Genomic DNA, 7773 nt, shown 5'->3' with positions numbered 1-7773 from the left:
TCTCTCTCTCTCTCTCTCTCTCTCTCTCTCTCTCTCTCTCTCTCTCTTTCTCTCTCTCTCTCTATCTCTCTTGTCTTGTAAACTGAATTTGTTCCAGTTTTTGCAGCAGACTGCCTAGTGGTGAATCATGTAGGATGGAGGGAGATTAAATGCCATAAGCCTGAGGGACCCTTTTCACAGCCACTCACCTTGTTTCACAGTGTCCCTGAGGGAGAGGGACACTTGAGTTTAGGGAGATCAACACAAAGTTCCCAAACAGAGTGTCCTCCCTCTAGAGGGAATTTGCTGGGCACAGAGGCCCACAGGTGGTAGGGCCCAACCAGTTCTGTCAAGTTTTCCTAGGAACTTGAAGGACCATGGCTTAGCTTGGATTGGAGGGGGTCAGAATCAGAGACTCTGCTCCAGGTTGGGCACCATAAATATGTTGAGGTTTCGAGGTGTGTTGGCAGAGTGGGCTCAAAAGAATTCATAGACTCAGACCATCTCCAGCCCAAGCAAAGGCATTTATTGAGGATTATGCTCTCCAGTGGGCTAGGCTCCTTCGAGGAGCCAGTAGCTTAACAAAACAAAACAAGGATTTTTATAAAGCAGAAAGTACCACCAAATATCCTGGGATTGATCCAAATGTCCTGGATCTAGTTCAAGCCATAATCCCCTGGTTACAAAAACATTCACAAAGGCAGCATAGAATTGTACATGTGACCACCCATAAAGCATACAGAAAAGTCCATATGGGGACTTTAATGTATGATAATGGTATTATGATAAACCTCTCTACATCATAAGTTCACCTAAAGAACAGTCTACTGTGTAGGTGCCTACTTGGGGAAAGTTCCTTCTCTGATTTAGTGGCCAACATCATGTCTAAGTAAAGCATTCATTGGTGAAAACATATTTATCTTGGGCAGAAGTTTCCTCATTGTCTAGCAATTGTTGCTGACACAAATGTTGATAAAATACAATTGTTGTTATCATTGTTATTCTCATCAACTAATAACATGATTGTTGCTAACATTGACTGCTCCATCACTGAGGATACAGAGAAAGACAAATACTGTCCCTGCTGTCAAGGAATTCATAGTCTAAAAGGTGAGACCTCATGCAAACAACCATACTATACAGGAGAAATTAAAAATAATCAACAATGGGAAGAAACTAGAATTAAGAGAGAACTGAAAAGGCTTCACAAAGAAGGTGGTATGTTAGGTGAAACCTGAAGGGAAGCCAGGAGGCTGGGATGAAAAAGGACAGCATTCCAGGCATGGGAGAAAGACAGTGAAAATGCATCATCAGGAGGTTGAACGCTTTGTATGAGGAACATGCCATTGTCAATGGAGCCCAGTGGACAGGGTAAGGGCCGGGTTGCTGGGGAGTGTAATGAGTAAGAAGACTGGAAAAGTGAGGGAGGTTAGCTATGAAGGCATTTGAATGCCAAGTAAAGGATTGTGTATTGAATCTTGGAAGTGAGAGAGAACCCCTAGAATTTATTGATTGAGGGATGACATGGTCATATCTGTGCTTTAGGAAAGTTAGATTGACAGTTGAGTGTAAGATGGACTGAAAGCAGGGAGATTAATCAGCAACATGAATTATTGCAGTGGTCAAGGTAGGAGTCTATGGGGGCGTGCACTAAGAGGATAGCAGTGTCAAAGGAGAGAAAAGGCATATTTGAAAGATTTTATGATGGTCAAATCAATAAGCATTGACAAAAAAAAATTTTTTTGTGGGGAAGTGAGGATGAGACAGTCAGTGAGAAGTTAAATATTTTAACACCTACTTTGCAAGCCTAGACTATTGGAAAGATTGTGGTACTTTCGTCAGTAATAGTAAAATTTTAAAAAGTGGCTGGTTAGGGAGGGAAAAGATAAGTTTATTTTCAGTACATGCTGACTCTATGGTACTTCTGGAGAGAAAGTCTGGACTGATCTCATGACTGCTTTCATGAGTACTGATTTCTCTGTAATTTCAGGATCTCAGGGACAGACTGAGGAGCTGCAGGCCCTCCCCATGTAGGTCTCCCCACATAGTCTGACCCAGGCTAAATGTATTTGCTGTTCCCTTCATCTAAGTTCATGACTTGAGTTTCAGCTCTTGCCTAAGCCTGTAGAAAGACAGTATTACAAGTGCAGTTTGTATTATTGCACTGATTTTCTGTTCTCATACCCATGAACCCTATGTTTTGGACCTCAAAGAGTGTAAAATTTGGAAAGAGAGTGAGGAAACAAAGATGCTAGCTTTGGGTCTGGGATTCAATTAGGACTTGGACAAATAGGAATTGAGTTGTCTCATCTGAGAATGAGTACTTCAGATGAACATCAGCTCCTAGGAATATGGGGGTGTATACTTAGGAAAGAGATCTATGGCAGAAGCAGATGGGGACTCCTGGATCTCCTCACTATCTGTTTTGTTAGCCACTCTCTATCGCCAGAAGGGGCCAGTGACAAATGAGAAACTACCCTTTCTCTTCTTTCTGCTCACACTAGATCCTCCCCACACAGCCTTATGAGACCTTTTTCTAGCTCCTGAGAAGGGATGTGGCTAAGGAAGGTTAGAAACAAGGGGAAGGTTGAATGCTGAACATACGGTCCTTCATGATAAAATAGTGACAAAAACTTAGGCAGGTTGAGATGTTAGGATCTTCAGTCTGGTTAAACCCTACCAAGTGGGAACCCAGTACTTCTGGCCCTGGTCATGTTGATCTCTATGGGACAAGAGAGCCCAGGCAGCTGAACAGTAAAAGACATTGAGAGGCACCGTGGATGCCTCTTCTGGCTAAACTCCATAATGTTATCATTGGCTCAATAAAGTCTGCTGTCCTGTAGACTAAATGTCCATAATCCTAATTAACTGATTCATTCCAAGGTTGCTTGGCCATTGTCTCAGATCTGCCTACTGCCTGAAATGGGAGCAATCTATGAAGAGATTGCTCCTCATAGAGGTAGAACTTTGATACATCCCCCCATTCTGTTGTGGCCATGGTATTTGGGATGGTAGGCAAGGCAGACAAGGACTATCACAGAGATTTTATCATCCCCAAGTGTCTAGCCTGTCAATTTTGCCACGTTTCCCCAGAAGTTGCCAGGAGAGCTCAGCCCATGCTTCATGAACTACTTTGTGTAGTTCTATCCCTACTCCTGCTTGGTAAGGGATACTCCAATCCCAACTCTTGCACTACTCTTCTTGATCCATTGATCCCCCAAGGAACCAAATCTATCCTTCCCATCTGTAGCAGCAAGCACCCCAAGTGTCCTCAGGGTGTCTGCCACCACAGGTTCTTGGATCTGCTTTGATAAAGGAAAGCAACTCAAAATGGGTTAACAAGCTTACTTTAATCAGTCAAATATGTATCGTTTACCTAGTTCAGGGGAAAAAGGTCAGCAGCCCGAACTTCAGAATACACAGACAGAATTATCAAGACAGAGAAACAGATCAAGTAGGCAGTTTCCAAACTTTCCAACCATTACATCCATACCAAATCAACATCTGGGTTTCAACATCTGGGTTTTTCAAAGCCGGGGGACTCTCGACAACGGCTTCCCAGAGTTTCATCTGATTAAATCACAGAACACTTCTCAAAGTGAGCCCCAAAACAAAGCTACACATCAGGGCTTATATAGCCTTCTCCTGGCTTAGACAATGTGTTAGGGCTTGACTGTGTGGCATTTCTGGAGAAAAAGCCTGTGCTGGTCCTATTGCTGTGAGGGCTCTGTAATTGCAGGATCTCAGGGACAGGTTGAGGATGTGAAAGCCTCCAGGTCTCCCCATGTAGGCTGATCCAGGGCAAGTGTACTTGATGCTCCCCTAATCTGAATTCCTGACCTGAGTTTCATTTTGAGCAGCAGTGGAGAGTTGCTGGTCTCTGCCCCTATCAGCCATCTGGAAGGCTTTGTTGGTTCATAGGGATAGAACCATAGGCTGCCCTTTGATCTGGTATCCATCCCCTGCTTATTCCTCTGCAGACTGGGCTAGATGCTGGAAATGAGACCCTGCCCTGTTCCAAGGGTCTGAGTCACACTACTGCTCTTTGCTTTTGAACTTCTTCCTTTCTAAGTAGTCCAGGACACCACCTAGGGCCTCCCTACTGTGGGATACCAACTTCATGGGCAAGGGCTCTTCTCAGTCTGCCCTGGATCTATGAACCAGAAGGCAAATGAGTAACAAAGTTTTCAGTTGACACTTGTATCCACTACACTGCCCTGGTCCTGGTCCTGGTCTCACCTGATTTGGTGTGTATATAAGACATCCTCTTGACCTGGAGCTCATCCTTTTCCTTGGCATTTGAGTTTTCTGGTCCAATCCCATCTTCAGTGTACACAGGCCTCTCTGTCTGTTTGTACTAACCTGAGCTGGACAAGTGATTCAATGGAACTTGCTCTGGATTTCCCCATCAGGATTCAGTCTGCTGCCTTTTCTAGGTCTTTTGGAGGAGTTTTTTGGAGGGGAGCTTCTCTGTCTGGCTTTCTGCTAGTCGGCCATCTTGGCTCTACCCACTAAACCCTAGGGCTGACCTAGAGCTCTTGCTTGAGCCTGTAAAAGGACAGAACTACAAGTTGAGCTTGTCTTATTGCACTGATTTTCTGTTCTCACAACCATGAACCCTGTGTTTAAGACCACAAAGAGTCTTGGGTTTGGAAAGAGAATGAGGGGACAAAGATGATAGTATTGGGGCTAGGATTCAATCAGGACTCAGACAAATGGAAATAGAGTTGTCTGGCCCGAGAGGGAGCACCTCAGATGTACAAAAGCTACTGGGGATATGGGGGTATATTCTTAAGAAGGACATTTATGGAAGAAACAGATGGGGACTCTTGGATCTCTCATTATCTCTTCCATTAACCTCTCCCTATGGCCAGGAGAGACCAGTGGCAAATGAGAGACTTCCTCTTCTCTTCTTTCTTCTCATACTAGATCTTCCTGTAATATCATTATGATTCCCAGAGTAGCTGCTATGAATATATATATGATACATATTTCCAGGGTTGGTTCGCAAAATATAATGAACTCTCTTCCTCCAAGACAAAACCAAAATATTTATTTGGAACAACACTATTGGGATATGAGAAAGCAAAATTTAGCTAGGTACTCATCATCCATCTAGGGAGGGCCAACACCTTAAGCTTTCTTTCCTTCAAACCTCCCTGCAAGCAAGTTCCCCTAGGCAAATTCCTCCCTCCACCCTCTTCTCTCTCTGCCATCTCCTCTCCCTCCAAACAATATAATGTATATGATCTCTGACCAAAGACTCTTGATTAGATTGATTCTAGGCACTTGATTGGCTTAGTGCCAAGAATTTTGGAAATTAGCACTTAATTAGAAAGGTATGGAAATCCTTGTGACTCAGATCCTAATTGGTTCTGCATCAGGGCTCTATGTGAGGGAAGATCTTACATCTCATTAACCCTACACCTCCCCACCCAGCCTTATCAGTCCTTTTTTCCAGCTCCAAAGAAAGGTTAGGAAGAAGGGGAGGGTTGAATGTTAAACATTCAAATCTGTAATCTAACCAGACATTAATCACTCATTGGTCAGTTGGGGTCCAGAGAGCAATTGCCAGGCATATCAAGTAGGTGCTTAGGTCATAGACCATAGTTCAAGAGCTGAAGAAAAGCACAGAGACCATCTAATCTAGAGGTTTTCAAAGTATGATTGAAGAACCCTTTGAGACCATTTCAGAATATCTGCTAGGTTAAAGCTATTTTCATTCTTGGGTTAGGCCAAAGTTTCTCCATGCCTTCCAACAAAAACAATAGACTGAATGCAGAATCAGATAGACCAATCCAACAGTCTCAAAGAGCTTTGCAGGAATATGTAAAATAATGCCACTTTTCTCACTAATTTTGTTTTGTTTTAGAAAAACATTTATTTTTCATTTTTAAAAAGTTATTAACATGACTGGGTGATGCAGGGAGGTGGGAGAAGTGGGAACCTGATTTCCGGAGGACGTGATGTATAGGTGAGGAAGGCCTGGACCTGTTAAATTGGAACTATCTATTGGCTCTCTCCTTAGAAGTCATCTCTTTCAGAATATGCCATACGAATGGCTCGCCTGAGTGCTTGAGTATTTGGAGAAGCTGCCAGCCCCACCAATTCCAAATCCGTGAAAGTAGTGAAGTTATTTAGTGAACGGCCTTTGGCCAAAAGGAAGGAGACTTATGACTGGTATCCCCCTCACAGCACCTATTTTGCTCTCATGAGGAAACTCTGTTTCTTTGTTTTTTACAGAGATGAACATCAAGACTTTTAAGGAAGAGCAAATTCTACTAAAAGAAGTTTCATGGAAAAGGCAAACCAAAGAAAGGAGAAGGGAAAAGATCAGCTGCAAAGAAATAGTGTTGGACCAGTCAGTGACTGAGATGAGAAAGGACACACACTTGTTATTTTTCCACTCTCAATATCAATACAGCTTTCCTAAATTGATGGTTATTAGTCCAAGAATTATCCCTCTCACCTCATCACTCATCATGCTGAATTAGAGTTGGATTCTTGAACATATTTTGGTCCTTAAAAGTTATTTTGGCCTTGAGAGTTATGTGAATATATCATCTATTGTATTCTCAAAGAAATTTTTAACATGTAACTATTTGCTAATTTTCTAGCAAAAAAAATCCTCACTAGAAAAAAGAAGTTATTAATATGTATTAGGGTTATTATTATTATTTTTTTGAAATGAATAAATATTTTTAAATTTTACCAGTTCTCATTTGTAATACAGTAAACACTTATAAATAGTACCCCCATAAACAGAAGCTCTTTGGTTCTTAATAATTTTTATTAGTGTAAATGGGTCTTGTGACCAAAAAGTTTGAGAACTTCTGGCATAGGAGTTCAGCTAGGGGAATGATCTAAGCTTGAATCCACTGTGTGATCTGGCAGTTCAACTATTCCTTAAGTGGTTTCTACATGGGGTTTTGGGACTGTGGTGAGAATTAACCCTCTGCACATGTAGTCTCCTGACCTCTAGAACCTGGTCAGTACAGAGAAATGCAAATATGAGACCGAATTTAGGGACCAGTCACACCTTCCACATGTCACCTTAATGGTGATAAAATCTCAGACTGGGACAAGGTGCTAGGATCTTCAGTCTGCTTAAGCCCCACCAAGTGGGAACCTAATACCTCTGACCCTGGTCATGTTCATCTCTATGGACAAAAGAGCCCAGGCAGCTGAACAGTAAAAGACACAGAGGCACCATGAGTGCCTCTTCTGGCTTAATTCCCCAGTGCTATCATTGATTCAATAGAGCCTACTGTCCTGCAGATTGAATTTCCATAACCCAAACTAACCAATTGTGCCCAGGGTTATGTGTTCAGGGTTTCAGATTTGCCTACTGCCTAAATAGGAGCAATCTATGGTGAGAATGCACCTTAGAGAGGTAGAACTTTGATATATCCCCTCATTCTGCTGTAGCCATGAGATATGGGATGGTAGACAAGGGAAAAAGAGGCCTCTCACAGAGACCGTATCATCCCCTTGTGTCTCTCCCTTCTATTTTGTCACATGTTTCCCCAGAAGTTACCAAGATAGCTCAGTCCGTGCTTCCTGGGCTCGTCTGTGCAGTCCTATCCTTCCTTCTGCTTGGTAAGGGATTCTCCAATCCAAACTCCTGCACTCTTCTTCTTAATCCACTGATCCCCCCAAGGAACCAAACCCATCAGTCCCCATCCTATTGTAAAAATTTTTTATCTCCTTGACCCCTCAGTGGGATAGTCTCTTCTTTATCCTCTCTGATGTTAACCCACAAATGCCCTCAAAAAATTTCTGTAATATACACTC

General features: G+C 42.6%; 1 pseudogene; it reads left to right on the top strand.

Moving 5' to 3' along the window:
• The first annotated feature begins 998 nt into the window (after positions 1 to 998).
• On the top strand, positions 999 to 6731 carry LOC138177250 (small ribosomal subunit protein mS33 pseudogene; annotated as a pseudogene).
• The last annotated feature ends 1042 nt before the right edge of the window (positions 6732 to 7773 follow it).

The sequence above is a fragment of the Petaurus breviceps genome, unplaced genomic scaffold (genome assembly GCF_028583685.1).
Source record: "Petaurus breviceps papuanus isolate PSGF00001 unplaced genomic scaffold, PetGlider_PUasm1.0 90352, whole genome shotgun sequence".
NCBI classification, from domain to species: Eukaryota; Metazoa; Chordata; class Mammalia; order Diprotodontia; family Petauridae; genus Petaurus; species Petaurus breviceps.
Note: the sequence above shows the minus strand (reverse complement) of the source record. Positions and strands in the feature narration are given on the sequence as shown.